At 49.4% G+C, this 17,816-nt stretch overlaps 1 protein-coding gene across 1 annotated transcript in view; it reads right to left on the bottom strand.

The window, feature by feature from the left end:
- The window catches only part of CEP55 (centrosomal protein 55), an 82,347-nt gene that overhangs the window by 3,588 nt on the left and 60,943 nt on the right, over window positions 1–17,816 (bottom strand). Inside the window, exon 8 of the mRNA XM_078773684.1 lies at window positions 1–2,219. This exon is cut by the window's left edge and continues 3,588 nt beyond it. The gene's annotated coding sequence lies outside the window, so the exon portion shown is untranslated. The remainder of the gene's footprint in view (window positions 2,220–17,816) is intronic.

Below are 17,816 nucleotides of genomic sequence, written 5' to 3'. Positions count from 1 at the left end.
CCTATTGTTTCTGGGGTCAATAGGTCAACATGGGCCAAAGGTCACCAACTTTGCCAAATTTCTAAAATCCTCAATTTTCATCCAATTGACTTGAAATCTGAAGAGGACTTGCATATCTGGTCACTGAATTCAACCACGTATTATATTTTAGGTAAACACAGGCCCAAAGGTCAACCAACATAGGCCAAATTTCTAAAATCACCAATTTTCATTTGATTGACTTGAACTTCTAAGAGGATTTATATACATGGTCACTAAATTCAACCACCATCTATTTTTGAGGTCAACATAGGCCAAATTTTTAATATCCTCAATTTTCATCCGATCGACTTGAAATTTGAACAGCATTTGCACATTGAGTCACTAAATAGGGAAACTAACTATTTTTGAGGTCAAAAGGTCAAAGGTAAACTCAAGGTCAACCTTCCAAAATCATTTTTCATCTGAAAAATCGTCACTTTTCATCCTGTTGACCCGAGCTTTGATCAAGATTGTAAATTTGAATCTTCATGAAATGGACAATTTGCTGTATCAATGGAAAACTTTGGGGGGGGGGGGGGGCGTATTTTGCAAGTATCGTGCTCCGCATGACGTCTTCTTGTTTGTTTGTTTGTCTGTCTGTTTGTCTGCACACAATAAATATTATTTTCTCTGCAACCGTTGGTCCGATTGACAGGAAATTCCACCATAGGTGCAACTTCACCTGCATTATTTTTTTATGATAATTATGACGTTACAGGTCACGTGATTCGGCCGCCATCTTGGAAAAATCGAAAAACTTTGCACCTCTATTTCAGAAAGTGCTGAATAGAAAAAATTGAGACATGGCTCATTGTAAAGAACTCTCCATGGGGAATAAAATATGTTAATGATGATGTCATAGGTGTCTCCATTATGACGTCATAATTTGACAAGTAAAAAACTTCATCTGATCAAGATGAAATTGCTTGAGCATCATCTGGGGATAAATTGGTGGAGGGAAAAAATAATGATGACGTCATCGGTCTCGTGGTTCGATCACAATCTTGGAAAAACCGAAAAACCTTGTACCTCTATATCTCGGAAAGCGCTGAATAGAAAAAAATTGAGACATGGCTCATTGTAAAGAACTCTCCATGGGGAATAAAATAGGTTAATGATGATGTCATAGGTGCCTCCATTATGACATCATAATTCGACAAGTACAAAACTTAATCCGATCAAGATGAAATTTCTTGAGCATAATCTCGGAATAAATTGGTGGAGAAAAAAAATTAATGATGTCATCGGTCACGTGGTTCGGCCGCCATATTAATTTTAACACAAAAGCCTTAAAAACCACTGAAAATTCATCCTGGCGAGGGTTTGCAAACTGATTGTTCTTTTTCCTGTTTCAATTTTGTTTTTTCTGCCAGGCAAACAGACAGGGTAAAACAATTTATCTCTCTCCTCTCTGAGCATGTGCGATCAGGCCAAATTCAGAGCTAAAGTATGGTAAAACGGCAAACTTGTCCTCGTATTCATGTTCTAATTCATGTTCAAAATATAACATTCGATTTAAATAAGTTATTCCTCTATTATAAACTGATAAGACAGACAGACAGGAGGACGGACAGGTTGACAAAAGGGCATGAACCAATTGCTTAATCCCATTTTTTGCTTCGCGTGTGCGGGTTAAGATGTTGAGGGACTTCTAAAGGAATGAACATACAAGTACATGACAGAAAAGGAAATCTGAATATTTATGTACGTGACTGAGATTGGGTTTGAATCCCGGTTAACCCGGTTAAAAATTAACACCAGGGGTTGACTCAGCCTGTCATCCTTCCGAGGTCGGCAAATTGAGTACCAGTTCACTGGTAATTCCCTGTGTGTCACAAGAGGCGACTAATATGGTTGGCGGCAGGAAGGGCATCCGGCCATAAAACATTGCTTCAAAAAGGGGACCAATGTGCCCGAAAAAGGCCAACCCCTGCTCTGCGGAGAAAAATGGCCTCTAAAGGTGGTTCCACTGAGAGCATGTCTGAGTTTGGCGTTATTTTCGTTGCTTAGCTGCAGACATCCAAATGGTCCACGAGGTCCTGACTATGAGACAAGGGATATATGATGTGGCATCGAGGGCACTCGAGAATCTCTTTCTCCTGATCAAGATGAGCTGTGGCACATTCCACCATGCTCATCATGTGACTATTCTTCCTTTCTCGACTTGGCAAACCATTTCTGCAATTACCAGTGGAAGCCTGTAAGGACAAGAGAGAAAACAATACGAACCTTAACTCCAACATCAATAAAGTAGAAAAAAAATTGAATTTGGCAATCGTATAATGCATACATACACTCAGTGTACAAAACATTAGGCACACCTTTCTAATATTGTGTTGCCCCCCATTTTGCCCTCAGAACAGCCTCAATTAGTCGGGGCATGGACTCCACAAGGTGTCGAAAGTATTCCACAGGGATGTTGGCCCATGTTGACTCCAATGTTTCCCACAGATGCTCAATTGGATTGAGATCTGATGACTGGGCAGGCCTCTGCAGTAAGCTGAATTCACTGTCATGTTCATGGAACCATTCCTGGACAATCCTAGCCTTGTGGCATGGGGCATTATCATGCTCAAGAAATACATTCACAAACGGATACCCTGCTACCATGAAGGATTGCTCCTGATTGGCAATGATGTTCAGTTATCCTGTAGCACTCAAACGTTGCTCCACTCTTATCAAGGGCCCAATGTGTGCCATGAAAACACACCCCACACCATCACACTACCACCATAAGCCTGCAATGTTGCCACACGGCATGATGGATGCATGTACTCGTGTGGTTTTCTCCATGCCCTAGTCCTCCCATCAATGTGATACAGCAGAAACCGGGATTCATCAGACCAGGCAACGCTTTTCCAATCCTTCAATGTCCAGTGTTTTCATTCCTTAGCCCACTGCAACCGCAGGTTCTTTTTTTTTGCTGAAAGAAGTGGAACTCTGTATGGTTGTCGGCTGCCATACCCCATTCATGTCAAGGTACGACGAGTTGTGCATTCTTTTTTGGGTCTTTCAGTATCAATGTTGTACTGGACTGTTAGTTGACTAACTGTAGCCCGTCTGTTGCTCTGCACTGATATTTGTTATATTATATCACCTTTATCTATCAATATTGTTGAAATGAAGATCAAATAGCTGTATGTTGAAATATGTTGAAAAAGTCAAAACTTTACATGGGGTGTACTTACTTTTTCACGTGACTGTATATATCTATATTATAATAGGCGAGGGTGATTCTGTCTGTCTGTCTGTCTGTCCAGGGGTGGTGGCTTACTCTGTTTACAGAGTAGCTCCACCCATTCTTGGAGAGGCTTCATGTAAACAAATATCCACCATTTTATTAACTCGAATAGCTTTGAGCCCTGTTTAGTTAGGCCCATGCTGTCTTTCTCTCTCACACAGGCTTATTTCAACTCTAATTCGATATATCATTTCATTTTTAACAGTCGCTAACATCGTTTTAGACTCGGTTGAAAAAAAAACGGGAAGAGAATCCCATGAAAGTTTCCGTTTATAGAACGAAATGATTTCTCAAAGGCCTGTAAACTAAAGCCCATTCATTGTCACCCTCACGATTTTATCTCGAATTCACCATCTGATTTAATTTTTATCGATGGTTTTAGACTCGGTGTCAGAAATAATTGAGAACGTTTACGCACACACGGGAAATTGCCGAGATTTTTTTTTTTAAAATCACGGCATGGTCGGCCATACATCGCCTAAAATAACAGACGGGAAAATGGCGAGATATATTAAAAATTCGTGGCGGACTTTTCCATTTGATGACAATCGTCACGATTAAATATTTAATTTATACATCGTCACAATAATGTGGAGAGAGGGGCATAGCTTCGTTCACGTATCGCCACAGACGGGAAATTGCCGACAGATATTTCTTCGTTATTATTTCATTCATCATTATTATACAGAAGTAAAGGTAATCCTTTTTAAACTGGCATTCATTCCAGTGAGGAGTTGGAGAGGAGCGAGGGGTTGGAGAGGAGCGTGGGGTTGGAGAGGAGCGAGGGGTTGGAGAGGAGCAGGGGTTGGAGAGGAGCTAGGGGTTGGAGAGGCGTGAGGAGTTGGAGAGGAGTGGGGGTTGGAGAGGAGCGAGGGGTTGGAGAGGAGCGAGGGGTTGGAGAGGTGCTAGGGGTTGGAGAGGAGCGAGGGGTTGGAGAGGCGCGAGGCGTTGGAGAGGAACGAGGGGTTGGAGAGGTGCGAGGGGTTGGAGAGGAGCTAGGCGTTGGAGAGGCGCGAGGGGTTGGAGAGGCGCGAGGGGTTGGAGAGGCACAAGGGTTTGGTGAGGGGCTAGTGGTTGGAGAGGAGCTTGGGGGTTGGTGAGGCACGAGGGGTTGGTGAGGAGCAATGGGTTGGTGAGGAGCAATGGGTTGGAGAGGCGCGAGGGGTTGGAGAGGAGCTAGGGGTTGGAGAGGAGCGAGGGGTTGGAGAGGAGCTAGGGGTTGGAGAGGGCTTGGTGAGGAGCTAGGGGTTGGAGAGGAGCTAGGGGTTGGTGAGGAGCTAGGGGTTGGTGAGGAGCTAGGGGTTGGTGAGGAGCGAGGGGTTGGTGAGGCGCGAGGGGTTGGAGAGGAGCTAGGGGTTGGAGAGGAGCGAGTGGTTAGAGAGGATCGAGGGGTTGGAGAGGAGTGAGGGGTTGGAGAGGGGCTATGGGTTGGTGAGGGGTTGGTGAGGAGCAAGGGGTTGGAGAGGAGCGAGGGGTTGGAGAGGCGCTAGGGGCTGGGGAGGGGCTAGCAGTTGGAGAGGAGCGAGGGGTTGGAGAGGAGCAGGGGTTGGAGAGGAGCGAGGGGTTGGAGAGGAGCTAGGGGTTGGAGAGGCACGAGGGGTTGGTGAGGAGCTAGGGGTTGGAGAGGAGCTAGGGGTTGGTGAGGAGCTAGGGGTTGGTGAGGAGCGAGGGGGTTGGTGAGGAGCGAGGGGTTGGTGAGGAGCGAGGGGTTGGAGAGGAGCTAGGGGTTGGAGAGGAGCGAGTGGTTGGAGAGGAGCGAGGAGTTGGAGAGGAGCGAGGGGTTGGGGAGGGGCTATGGGTTGGAGAGGGGTGAGGAGTTGGTGAGGGGCGAGGGGTTGGAGAGGAGCGAGGGGTTGGAGAGGAGCGAGGGGTTGGAGAGGAGCGAGGGGTTGGAGAGGTGCTAGGGGCTGGAGAGGGGCTAGGGGTTGGAGAGGAGCGAGGGTTTGGAGAGGAGCGGGGTTGGAGAGGAGCGAGGAGTTGGAGAGGAGCTAGAGGTTGGAGAGGCGCGAGGGGTTGGAGAGGCGCGAGGAGATGGTGAGGAACTAGGAGTTGGAGTGGAGCTAGGGGTTGGTGAGGAGCTAGGGGTTGGTGAGGAGCGAGGGGTTGGTGAGGAGCAGGGGTTGGAGAGGAGCTAGGGGTTGGAGAGGAGCGAAGGGTTGGAGAGGAGTGAGGGGTTGGAGAGGAGCTATGGGGTTGGAGAGGCGTGAGGGGTTGGTGAGGAGCAAGGGGTTGGAGAGGAGCGAGGGGCTGGAGAGGAGCGAGGGGCTGGAGAGGAGCGAGGGGTTGGAGAGGAGCGAGGGGTTGGAGAGGAGCGAGGGGTTGGAGAGGAGCTAGGGGTTGGTGAGGAGCGAGAGGTTGGAGAGGAGAGAGGGGTTGGTGAGGAGCGAGGGGTTGGAGAGGAGCGAGGGGTTGGAGAGGTGTGTGTGTGTGTGTGTATATATATATGTGTGTGTGTGTGTGTGTATGTGTGTGTATATATGTGTGTGGGTGTGCGTGTGTACGTGCGTGTATGTATGTGTGTGTATATATGTGTACGGGTGTGTGTGTGTGTGTGTGTGTGTGTGTGTGTGTTTGTGTGTATGTGTGTGGCTGTGCACGCACGTCGCACATGCATTCACATGTTATCAGAAATAAACACATTGTGTCGATGACATCATTTGTGCATCTGATAAATTGCCAATAACCATTTTGTGAAACTGAATGTGCAGGTGCAGCATCTAACTCAATATGTCGAAATGTCACACACGTCCATGCCCGTGGGATCGCCACGGGTGACCCCACTAGTATATATATGTATATATATATATATATATATATATATATATATATATATATATATATATATATATATATATATATATATATATATATACGCAAAATAAATTTACCACCTTTGAAACCTTTAAATATCAACAATAACACTGCGTGTAATAAATGTGTGAACTTATTTGTGGACAATGGTGTCCTCACTGTCAGACAAAACGGTCACGGATGGTCACTTGAACCTTCAATGGTCACTTCATAGCACAGCTGTTGAACAGCCGTTTTGACTGTCAGTGATTAGCCAAGGGGTACGGGATGATTTTAATGAGCTGCACGTGATGTCTTGATATTGGCTTTAAAAAGGCCAGTGCAAAATGGGCATTTCAATCAACATGCCACGATTGTCAAGGGATCAACGGCAGCGTGCCCTGGGCATGCTGCAAGGCGGACTGAGCTACCGTGAGGTTTGTTCTACAGTACAGAACAGCACAGGGTGCAATGTCAGTCCCCTTTCAATAGCGTGTATGGCCACCATTGTTTTGGATACAGGCAGTGCATCGTCGGCGTATACTGCCTACCAGTCTTTGGATGGATTGCTGCTGGATTCTGTCCCACTCAGTCCTCAATGTCTGAAGCAGCTCTGCCCGTGTCCTGGCCCTGCCAACTAGGCGTCTCCCAAGCTCATCCCGCAGGTGCTCTATGGGATTCAGGTCAGGGGAGAGCGCAGGCCACTGCATGGTGTTGATGTTCTCGCCTTGGAGAAATGCAGTGGTAAAGCGAGCAGCATGGGGACGAGCGTTGTCATGCTGAAAGGTTCTCAGTTCTGGGTGGTCTAGCAGGAATGGCAGTAGATGAGGTCGCAGGATGTTATCCACATACTGCTGGGCGTTAAGATTCCCATCCACAACCACCAGTGGCGTCCTGTACCGGCCTATGGCGGGCCACACCATCACACTTGGGCCACCCCACCTGTTGGCTTGACGCACACAACAATCGGCATATCGCTCGCCAGTTCTTCTCCAGACACGCTCACGCCCATCAGGGCTGTCCACACAGAACCTTGACTCATCGCTGAAAGCGACCTCGTTCCACTGCGCCAAGGTCCACCGCTGATGCTGCTGGAACCATCTCTGTCGGTTGCGGCGATGGGCAGCCGTCATCACGGGGCCTCTGTATGGTCTTCTGGCAGTCAGACCATAGTCATGCAGTCGTCTTCGTGCAGTATCATTGGAGATCCGTGGGTTTGCACGCCCCGGAGTTTCTGCCGCAGTGCGGGATGCTGGACGGAATCGATCCCGCAGGTGACTTCGGACCATCTGCCTGTCCTGCCTTGCAGTGGTGACTCTTGGCCTCCCTGATCAAGGTCTGTCATCTGCAGAGTTGTGGAGGGTGTCTCTGTCCACCAGGGCCGATATCGTCTGGTGTGAACAGCCAAGGCGACGTGCCACCTCACGGTAGCTCAGTCCGCCTTGCAGCATGCCCAGGGCACGCTGCCGTTGATCCCTTGACAATCGTGGCATGTTGATTGAAATGCCCATTTTGCACTGGCCTTTTTAAAGCCAATATCAAGACATCACGTGCAGCTCATTAAAATCATCCCGTACCCCTTGGCTAATCACTGACAGTCAAAACGGCTGTTCAGTAGCTGTGCTATGGAGTGACCATTGAAGGTTCAAGTGACCATCCGTGACCGTTTTGTCTGACACTGAGGACACTATTGTCCACAAATAAGTTCACACATTTACTACACGGTGTTATTGTTGATATTTAAAGGTTTCAAAGGTGGTAAGTTTATTTTGCGTTTCAGTATATATATATATATATATTTATATATATATATACATATATATATATATATATATATATATATATATATATATATATATATATATATATATATATATATAGATATATACAGTCATCCCTCGCTATATCGCGCTTCACTTTTCGCGGCTTCGGTACATCGCAGGTTTTTCTCGCTAGTATATGTAAAATTATATATCGGATTTTTCATTGTATTGCGGGATTCTGCGGCCTATAGGTATTTTTTATTTTTTTAGATTTTAATTATTTTTGCGGTAAAATAAGCATTTTCTAGCCTAAAAAATTAATAATAATAAAAATAAAAATATAACACATTAATTAAAACCTATATTAAAAGAATATTACAGTAAATCGAAATAAAATACGCATTATAAATGAGTAGACAAAGAATCGCGCATTTTGAAAGTCCCGTATTCTGGGGGTAATTAACTTGTCCATGATTCTGGGGGTAATTAACCCATCCGTAAGGAGGGTTCTTGGACGGTTCTTCGCTACTTTAAGTAATTTGCAAGGTTGATGCCAAACTGTGTCCTGCAGTTTAATGATCAATATGGTTTTAAGAGTCATCATACTTTGGGTAACCTCTAATTTACAAGAACTTATGTTTACAACTTAGAGACACATGATCATGATGACGATTTCGATGACGTTGTCTAAAGCTGCAATTAAATTAAGTCGCTGAGTAACATGAATGACCGAGGTTGTGGAGGATGGGATTTTTCGGTCATTACCTTTTGATACAGATGAGATATCTGCTTCATCACTGCATCAGATCAGGAATAACCACCCTCCTCACCTCCTCTCCACCCCCCACTGCTTCCTACAAATGAACCATCAGGAAGCTGCTGCATATGCAAGAGGAAGCTAATGCATTTATTATTAATTTTCAAAATTAATCATCATCTCTATTTTGAATAGCTCATGAAGACTTCTTTATGCTTAGGCCTCAGGTTTGATTAAAGGCACTTTTGTCAATTATTGCCTTTTGCTTTCAAAAACACAATTTGCATCAATGTAAATACTTTGTTGTACTGTACTTGTGTAGTTCCATGATCATATGTGTATGTTTGTTTGTTAATTAATTGCAATTATAAAAGAACTTGCATCAATGTATCAATGTACAGCTATATATACACGTACAAATATTTTTCTAATACGTAAGGACTAAGGATGGGTCTCAAAAGTGTGTTTAAGAGTGTAGAAAGGGTTCATAAGAGCGTGGGAAAGGTTTATAAGAGTATGGGGAGGGTTTTTAAAGGCTTAAAATATATAAAAATAATAAAATTAATATATGGTTTCTACTTCGCGGATTTTCACCTATCACGGGGGGTTCTGGAACGTAACCCCAGTGATAAACGAGGGATGAATGTATATATATATATATATATATATATATATATATATATATATATACATACATATATATTGTTGAGGTTTTGAGATTGTACATATAACATCATTAAAGGTTAAAGGTTTTCCCCCCATAGTTAGTCCACAAGCAACACGTAGGCCCACGTAGTGTATTAGTTATGTCATAGTATGTGTAAGAGTAGGCCATTTCCCGAAGTGATATCTGCGTTGTGTAAACAAATGAGCTTAGGTCCCTTTTCATTTTACAGCCACCCTCCAATTACATAATGGGCATAATCGATCCCACGCCCCATTTGGCATCCCTCAAGTTTGTTACGCTTTGGCTGCCAGCAGCGTTCGCTGCCCTTGGTTTTGCTCGAAACTAGTCGGGTAACACGAGGTAGGCCTAAGAAGAGGGAGGAGCGCGAGGGTCGAGGTGTGGCCGCGTCAAGCAGCGCGTCAGAGGTGGTGACGGTAATGAGCAACAGCCAACCAGGGGTCGGAAGGCATGGCGTGATAGGGCGTGGTAAGGGCGCGTCTAGCAACTGCTGGAAGGTTCGCTGGGCAAGGCTATATAAGCGAGTGCACAAAGCCCTTAAACAGGACTCGTGCGACAGGACTTGCAAGGAGGACTTACGAAGGACTTGTCGGAGAGAACTGATTCGGAGCACTCGTGTGAGGAGTATTCGGAGGACCGGCGTGCACCCGACAGTATCGGAAGGATTTGTCGAGGCATTGATTGAGAAGCGCATTGTGAGCGCATATTGAACTATTCACTTATTACGTACGTGGCCGCAGCCGCAAGTGTAACCGCCAAAGCCAGCCCTACCGTTCGCCCTGTTATAATCCCGTGCGCGAAAACGACACGCGGAGAGCTCCTGCCATCTGTTTCATCTGCTTCGCGGTGCGAGTTGGGGACCGAGCAAGTTGGGAACCGAGTTGAGAGCAAGCTGCCTGGACGCCATCCCTGGACGTGCGGACCTGGTCAACTGCAAACCCCGTGTGAGTGTGTCTGAGTGTGAACGGGCCCGTTTGTCTTGGGATAAGTATAAGACTGTTTAAGGCTGCACTGTGTTTTCTTCTGCTGATCATTGTACATTGTGTTAATAAATTCTGTTCTTCCTTTCTTCCAAATTCGACTGTTTCCGTGATTTCCTCCATTGGGTAAGCGTGGCACGATTAAGAACCGCTTGGATCGGGTTTAGTCATTGCTAACGGCTGGGGTCACGGGTTCGCTACTGCTCGGCGTATCCACCAACACCCGTGATTTGGGCGGGGCTTATTTCCTCGTTTCTGGGCGGTGCGAGTACTTAGGTATTAGTGATTAGTCCTACAACCCTACTTCGCGCTGTCCGGGAGGGACGTCATAGGTCCCGGGTCCCGTCGGCTAGTCAAAGACAAGGGGACTAATCCCCCCTTGGTAAGGGGAAAAGGCCGGCGCTGAGATCCGCAACAATTGGTGTCAGGGGAGTGGGATTGGACCCGAGGTGCGCCTAACACACTCAAATTTATGAGCGGCCGAAATTTAATTATTAACATCCAAATTAAAATCGTGCCATGGATAACCAAGACGGTCGGATGCCGGTGGGGGTAAATGAGGAGGTAGAGGCGGAATTATAATCGATAACCCAGGACCCCCGGGAAGAATGGGAAGAAGAGGAGAACATTGATGAGGGTGCAGCAGTAGGGGTGGCAGGGGAAGAAAATGGCGGCGCCGCGCACATGGCCGCGGTAGCCGAGCCCGTGTTGCCAATGGATAAGGACCTATTTATGGCACAAATATGGGCCTATATGGTAAAATCGGACCATAAAATGGATGCGATGAGTGGGCAAATGGCTAATCAAATGAAAGAAATAAGGGACGAGGTAAGGGGTAGCAGGAGCGAGTTGACCGAAAAAATGGGTGGCCAAATGAAAGAAATGAAAGACGGGTTAAATAATTTGGAAAACAAAATGGACGCCCAAAGTAACAAATCCACCCGGGAATTGAAAGAGGTAAAACACGAATTGGAAAACAAAATGAGTGGCCAATTAAAAGAAATGGGTGACCAATTGAAAGGAATGGGGGACAAATCCACCCGGGAATTAGAAGAGGTAAAAAACGGGCTGGAAAAACAAAATGGACGCCCAAAAGAACGAATTGGAACAAATGAGGGTGGCATCTAAGAGGGAAATAGAAGAAATGGGGGAGGACATACGGCGAGGGTTGAGGGAAGAGGTCGCAGGGGTACGCGACGAGGTAAAGCAGTGCGAGGAGCGCGTGGAGAAGGAGTTGAGGAAGAGTACGGCTCGGTTACATGGGGGTATAGAGGAGTTGACGCGGGAAGTAGAGAAGCTGATGGTGGGACAGCGGGAGTTAAAGGAGCAAGTGGGTAAGAACACGGACGTGATAGGGGGACTGAAATCAGCACAAAACGAAATAAAAAAAGAACTGACAGCGATGAAGAAAGAGTGTCAAATGGTACACGAGGGGCTGACAAAGAGGTTAGATGACGTGGTAGAGACGTTGGGGACAAGGGAACGAGAGGTTAGGACACATATAGAGACGACCAAGGTGGCCTTAGAAGAATAAATTGTGGGGGCGCACCGGGAAATAGAGGAGGTGAAACAAAAGTTGGAGGAGGTAGAAGAAGGGGTGAGTGAAATTAAAAAGAGACGGAGGGAGACTAAAAATGAAATAAAGGAGGAGGTGATGGAACTTGTATAAGGTCTGTGTTCACATCGTGATGACGTGCTTGCTAACCAAATAAAGAGTTTGCAGGTGGCGGAGGAGAAGCGAAGAGGAAGAAGCGCCGAGGTGAGTGGCGATAATGTCGGAAATGTATGTGGTGTGAGGGGAGGTTCGACGAGCTTGGGAGTGTGCATAGACCCGGGCATTCGTGAGAGGCCGATAGTAAGGTGTGCGACTGGTCTGGAGTGCGTGGAGAGAGAGTGTGCGCAGGGATGTCTGACCATGGGGAGTGTGAGAGGTGTTGGTGAGCCGGGATGTGCGAGTATGGAATGGGTAGCGGGTTGCGACAAGGCGACCCAAGCATCGACACCGACAGGGGTAGTCTTTAGAGGAACGGGGGACGCACGCGAGCCCCCGGGGAATAGTGTACTATGGGGGCCCGAATGGTTCGGCCCCGCGTTAATTCCAACGGGAGCGACGCACGGGGTCCGGCCTTCGGGCAGCCATAAGGTTCCACTCGCGCCGTATGATGGCAAGAGTGATTTGAGGGCATACCTGCCGCAATTCGACCATGTGTGTAGGGGGAACAGTTGGAACCCGGACGAAGGTGGGGTACACCTTGTGGGGGCACTGCGCGGCGTGGCGGCGGAGGTTCTGACGGCCTTACCATCGGGTGCTATCACCCTGCCAGACCTCCGTGCGGCCTTAATTAATCGTTTTGGTATAGAACAGCAAAGCGAGCTTGTTAAAGCTCAGCTCGCGGTGCGAAAAAGAAAGCCCCAGGAGACCATCGGGGAGCTTGCATATGACATTCGCCGCGCAGTGGGAATCGCACACGCAGACATGGCAGCGACCTCCCAGGAAAGCCTGGCGCTCGACCATTTCATTCAGGCCTTCCCGGACCCTGAGCTGCGGCAACAGCTCGCCATGTGGCGCCCGCGGACCTTGATCCAGGCGGCCGACGCTGTGGCCCGTTGGGAAGCAGCGAGGCCACTGGCCCGGGGAAGCGAGCGCCACGCAGTGGCGGTGCGACAGGTAGGGCCCGTGGCTGGTGGTGGCCCCTTGAGGGGGTCCGCCCCCGAAAGGGGCCCTGACCTGGAAAGCATGGTCCGAAGGCTGGTGGACCAGCACCTGGCGGAATCTGGACCATGGCAGGCGGCTCCGGAGGTGGCACACGGTAGGCCACGGACAAATGCCCCAATTAGGACCTTCAGGGGGGGCAATTTGGAATTCCGGAGGCAAGCACCTTACCAGGTGAGGTGCTTTAATTGCAGCCGGCTGGGTGACCGTGCGTGGGAGTGTCGAGCTCCGCGCCGGGACGGACCCCGGCAGCCGGGACCATCAACTCCACCTCGTACGGGTCGGACTAGCCGACCCCAGACACCCCCCCCCAAACCCCCCCCTCCCCGATAGGGCCCGGGAAACTAATATGTGCCGAGCATGCAGGGCCGTGTTCGGTAGTAGGGGATGGTGAAGAGCCCTCATTGACGCGACAGGTCATCTATTGTGGCCAAATTGATTCAGGTAGCTTGACAATTCGGTGCAAAATTGCCGGCGTGGGGGTAAACGCCGTAGTGGACACAGGAGCTAGCGCCACGATCATCAGCCCTGTGATCCTTAATTCGAGTGCAGACGGCTGGGATAAAATCCAGCGTCTGGAAAACCATAGTTTGCAGCTGGCTACCGGGGCAACGGCCCTCATCATAGGGCGTGGTTTTGTAACCCTCAAGTTGGGGTCGGTAAAGAGGGAGATAGAAGTTTGGGTGGCGGAGGTGTGCGACCCATGCCTAATCGGGTTGGATCTGTTGACTGCCAGCGGTTGTAAAATCGATTTGAGCTGGGGGACCCTGCAAGTGGGAATAGATGAGCTGCCATTGGGAAGGGTGAGCACGGCTGAGAGGATGGAGCTGGAGGCTTCTGAGGCCGTGACCATTCCCCCAAGGGCCGAGGAAATAGTGCCGGCCCGATGGCTACCTCACCCAACATGGCAGGAGTCCTGCGGCCTGGTCGAACCGGTGGCAGCGCAGTGCATCCCAGGTTTAGTCATGGACCGCACCCTCGTAAAAACGGACGGGCCGGTGGTGGCTGTCCGAGTAATTAATATTAGTACAGAACCACGCACTATAGGACGGGGCACGAAGATAGCCGGCTGCACCCCAGTTAATAAAGTCGCGGAGGTGAGTGGCGAGAACATCCAGCCGAGCCGGCCCCGGAGGGAGTCCCTAGGAGCTAGTAGGAATTGGCCCGATCCCATTTGTGAGATGGTAAATCGAAGTAGCGTAGAGTTGGAGGATACCCAGAGGGAGGCCTTACACAAATTGATTGAAACCCATTTGGACATCTTCTCCTTGTCCTCCGAGGATATTGGACGTACGGGCCTGGTGAAACATCAGATCCACACCGGTGAGGCCCGGCCTATTCGTCAGCCCGCCCGACGGGTCTCTTGGAGCAAGAGGGAGGAGGCTGATGAGCAGGTAGAAAAGATGCTCGATGCAGGTATCATCGAGCCCTCGGGAAGTCCTTGGATGTCACCTGTGTGTTGGTCAAAAAGAAAGATGGGACCACGAGTTTCTGCGTGGACTATCGCCAACTGAACAACGTGACACTCAAAGACTCATATCCCCTGCCAATAATTGACGATACCCTCGATGCCATTGCGGGCTCAAATTGGTTCTCAACAATGGACCTCAAGAGTGGGTATTGGCAGGTGGAGATGGATAGGGCAGGGAAGGAGAAAACGGCATTTTCCACAGGTAAGGGGCTGTATCAGTTCACTGTGATGCCGTTTGGTTTGTGTAACGCCCCCGCCACCTTTGAACGATTGATGGAGCATGTACTGGGCGGCATGCCATGGCAGTCATGCCAGGTGTACCTGGATGACATCCTGGTACATGCTAAAACATTCCCCCAAGCCATAGCTAATTTGGACCAGGTCTTTGGGTGCCTCAGACAGGCAGGGTTAAAATTGAGCCCGAGTAAGTGCACGTTGTTTGCTAGAGAGGTGGCCTATCTAGGTCACGTCATCGGTTGCGAGGGGGTAAAAACAGACCCAGGCAAAATTACAGCGGTAGAGGAGTGGCCCACACCATGTACCATCAAGGAGGTGCGGGGATTCTTGGGACTCTGCTCCTACTACCGGTGTTTTGTGGCAAAATTTGCAGAGTTGGCCTGGCCCCTTCACCAGCTTATGGAGAAGGGGACGATATTTAATTGGACAAGGGAGTGCCAAGAGGCCTTCCTCGCATTGAAGGGGTGTTTGACATCCGCACCCATTCTAGCATACCCCACGAGTGACGGGACATTTACCCTGGACACGGATGCAAGCCAGGAAGGATTGGGCACGGTTTTGTCCCAGACACAGGGAGGTGTGGAGAGAGTGATCGCGTATTATAGTTGGGCCATGAGTAGGCCCGAGCGAAATTATTGCGTCACTCGTAAAGAGTTATTGGCTATACTGGCTGCCATGAGCCATTTCCACCCGTACTTGTACCGGCGGAAATTTCTGGTTCGAACTGACGATTCCTCCCTGCAATGGCTCCTCCGGTTCAAGGAACCTGAGGGCCAAATTGCAAGGTGGTTGGAAAAGTTGCAGCAGTATGATTTCAGTGTGACCCATAGGGCCGGGAAGGCCCATGGGAATGCCGATGCACTCTCTCGACGTCCTTGTTTGGGGGAAAACTGTAAATTTTGTGCGAGACACGAGGAGAGGGAGCAATTGGCAGACTCCACCCCTACCCTCATAGTCCGTGCAACCCGGGTGAGAGGGCCAATTTTGCCACTAACCGTGGATGAAGAATTTGGAACTTTGGCTTGGAGCACGGCCCAGCGGGAGGACCCTGTACTGGGACCGGTGTACGAATGGCTTCGATTGGGAAAAAGACCTAACGGGGAAGAGGTCACCCCCCTCGGGGCGCCAACAAAGGCATATTGGGCTCAGTGGCAAACCCTGGAATTGAAAGATAGCATCTTGTACCGCAAATGGGTAGAGATTCCCTCTGAGAGAACTTCCTGGCTGGTGATAATCCCAGACAAATTTAAGAACACCATATTACAGCAGGTGCATGGTACCCGCCCCGACGGCCATTTGGGCAGGACAAAGACTACATCTCGGGACTGCCGGAGGTTTTATTGGGTGAATATGGGGGCGCGATATACAGGACTGGTGTCGGAGATGCGCGCCTGTACTGCTAAAAAGGGACCAGCACGGAGGATGAGGGCTCCCCTTCAATTACACCAGGTGGGGGCCCCCCTTGAACGGGTGGCTATGGATATTCTAGGACCACTACCCCGCACCTGCCAAGGTAACGAGTATATCCTCGTTGTAATGGACTATTTCACCAAGTGGCCGGAGGCCTATGCCCTCCCCAACCAAGAAGCCGGGGTGGTGGCACAGGCCTTCGTGGAAGGATTTCTATGTAGGCATGGGATTCCTGAGGAGCTTCACACCGACTAGGGTCGAAATTTTGAAGGTCAATTGCTAAAAGATGTGTGCAGACTCCTGTCAATTAGGAAAACAAGGACAACGCCCTTAAGACCTCAATCTGACGGGATGGTGGAAAGGTTCAATCGAACCCTGGTTCAACAATTGGCATTGTTCACCACCACCCGTCAGGACGACTGGGACGAACATCTCCCGTATTTGTTAATGGCCTACCGAACTAGCCAGCACGGGGCCATCGCATGCAGCCCAGAGTTGCTTATGTATGGGCGGGAGTTGCGGGCTCCCGCCGACCTGCTATGCGGTCCTGTGCCAGAGTCCACTGATAGACCGCCGGGGGAGGGCTATGCACGTCACTTGGAGGAAGGCATGGAAAGGGTCCATGCCTTCGCACGCCGCCAGCCTCAGCTGGCGGGTGCCAAGATGAAGCGCAGGTACGACCACGGGAGCCAGGGGAGTCAGTACGCTCCGGGAATGAAGATTTTGTTCTTCAATCCCCGGAGGCAGAAGGGTAGGTGTCCCAAACTCACCTCACCTTGGCAAGGCCCGGGGGTCGTCCTGGCGCAAATTTGTGACGTGGTCATTAAGATCAAAATGGGGCCACGAGCCCTCCCTCGGATCGTCCATGCCGACCGGGTAAGACCCTACACCGGCGAGCAGGCGCCCTCATGGATCGCCTCGGCTATAGAGGCCGAGGCAGGACCCAGTACCTCCAATGACGGGGACTCATAGTGCGAGAGGACTGGGGGTGATAGTTGGGGAGTCGTGTCCGGTGTAGAGGGATGGTAGAGCCACCAATAGGTTTGGGGCACATGAGCTTTAGATTATGGGGATGACAGTGTCAACTAGCCGAGGGCGGGCTAGGATATTGTTAGGGATTTAGAGATGACAATACGAGACTGAGATTTAAGTAGTGACTTTGTACAGGTAGAGGAGACGTAGAGAGATTAGATGGATGATAATGACGAGGGAAGTGCTTAGTGTAAGGGAAGACGGGAAAGCACGAGTTTTAGAGGGAAGTAGTTAGTTAGATGATGCTGTGTGTGTGTAAAAGTGTATAAATGGAGTATTGAGGACATGTGTAATTGTGTTGTGTGAATGGACTTGCATGGTGTGCAAGTGGGGAATATTTGGTGTGGAATGCTTGGTGGGAGTAAGTGGTGTGGAATGAGTGGTGTGGAGTGCATGGTGCGAAGGAGTGGATGGGGGAAGATGGACCCCTTCACGAGTACCCGGGGAGGGTAGTTTAAAGTTAGGTAGAGGGTTTAGGTCAGTTGTTGGATATTGACACCTGTGGTGCAGGAAGTGGCAGTGAAGTGCTTTGATGGGTGCGTGAGTCTGTGGAAATGGCTGGGCGTGTGGGCCTGTTGGTGAGTATAGTTATTGGGGCACTCCACCACTGGTAGTCTGTCGGCCAGGTGAGGCCGCAGGTAGGCTCTGGGAGCCAGTTAGAGTCAGAGTAGTGTTCAGTGGGGCCCGAGGATCCTAGGAGAGGACCCGGGTAACCC

This window comes from Myxine glutinosa, chromosome 3 (assembly GCF_964187855.1).
Source record: "Myxine glutinosa chromosome 3, kmMyxGlut1.1, whole genome shotgun sequence".
NCBI lineage: Eukaryota > Metazoa > Chordata > Myxini > Myxiniformes > Myxinidae > Myxine > Myxine glutinosa.
This window is presented reverse-complemented; position numbering and strand designations above follow the sequence as displayed.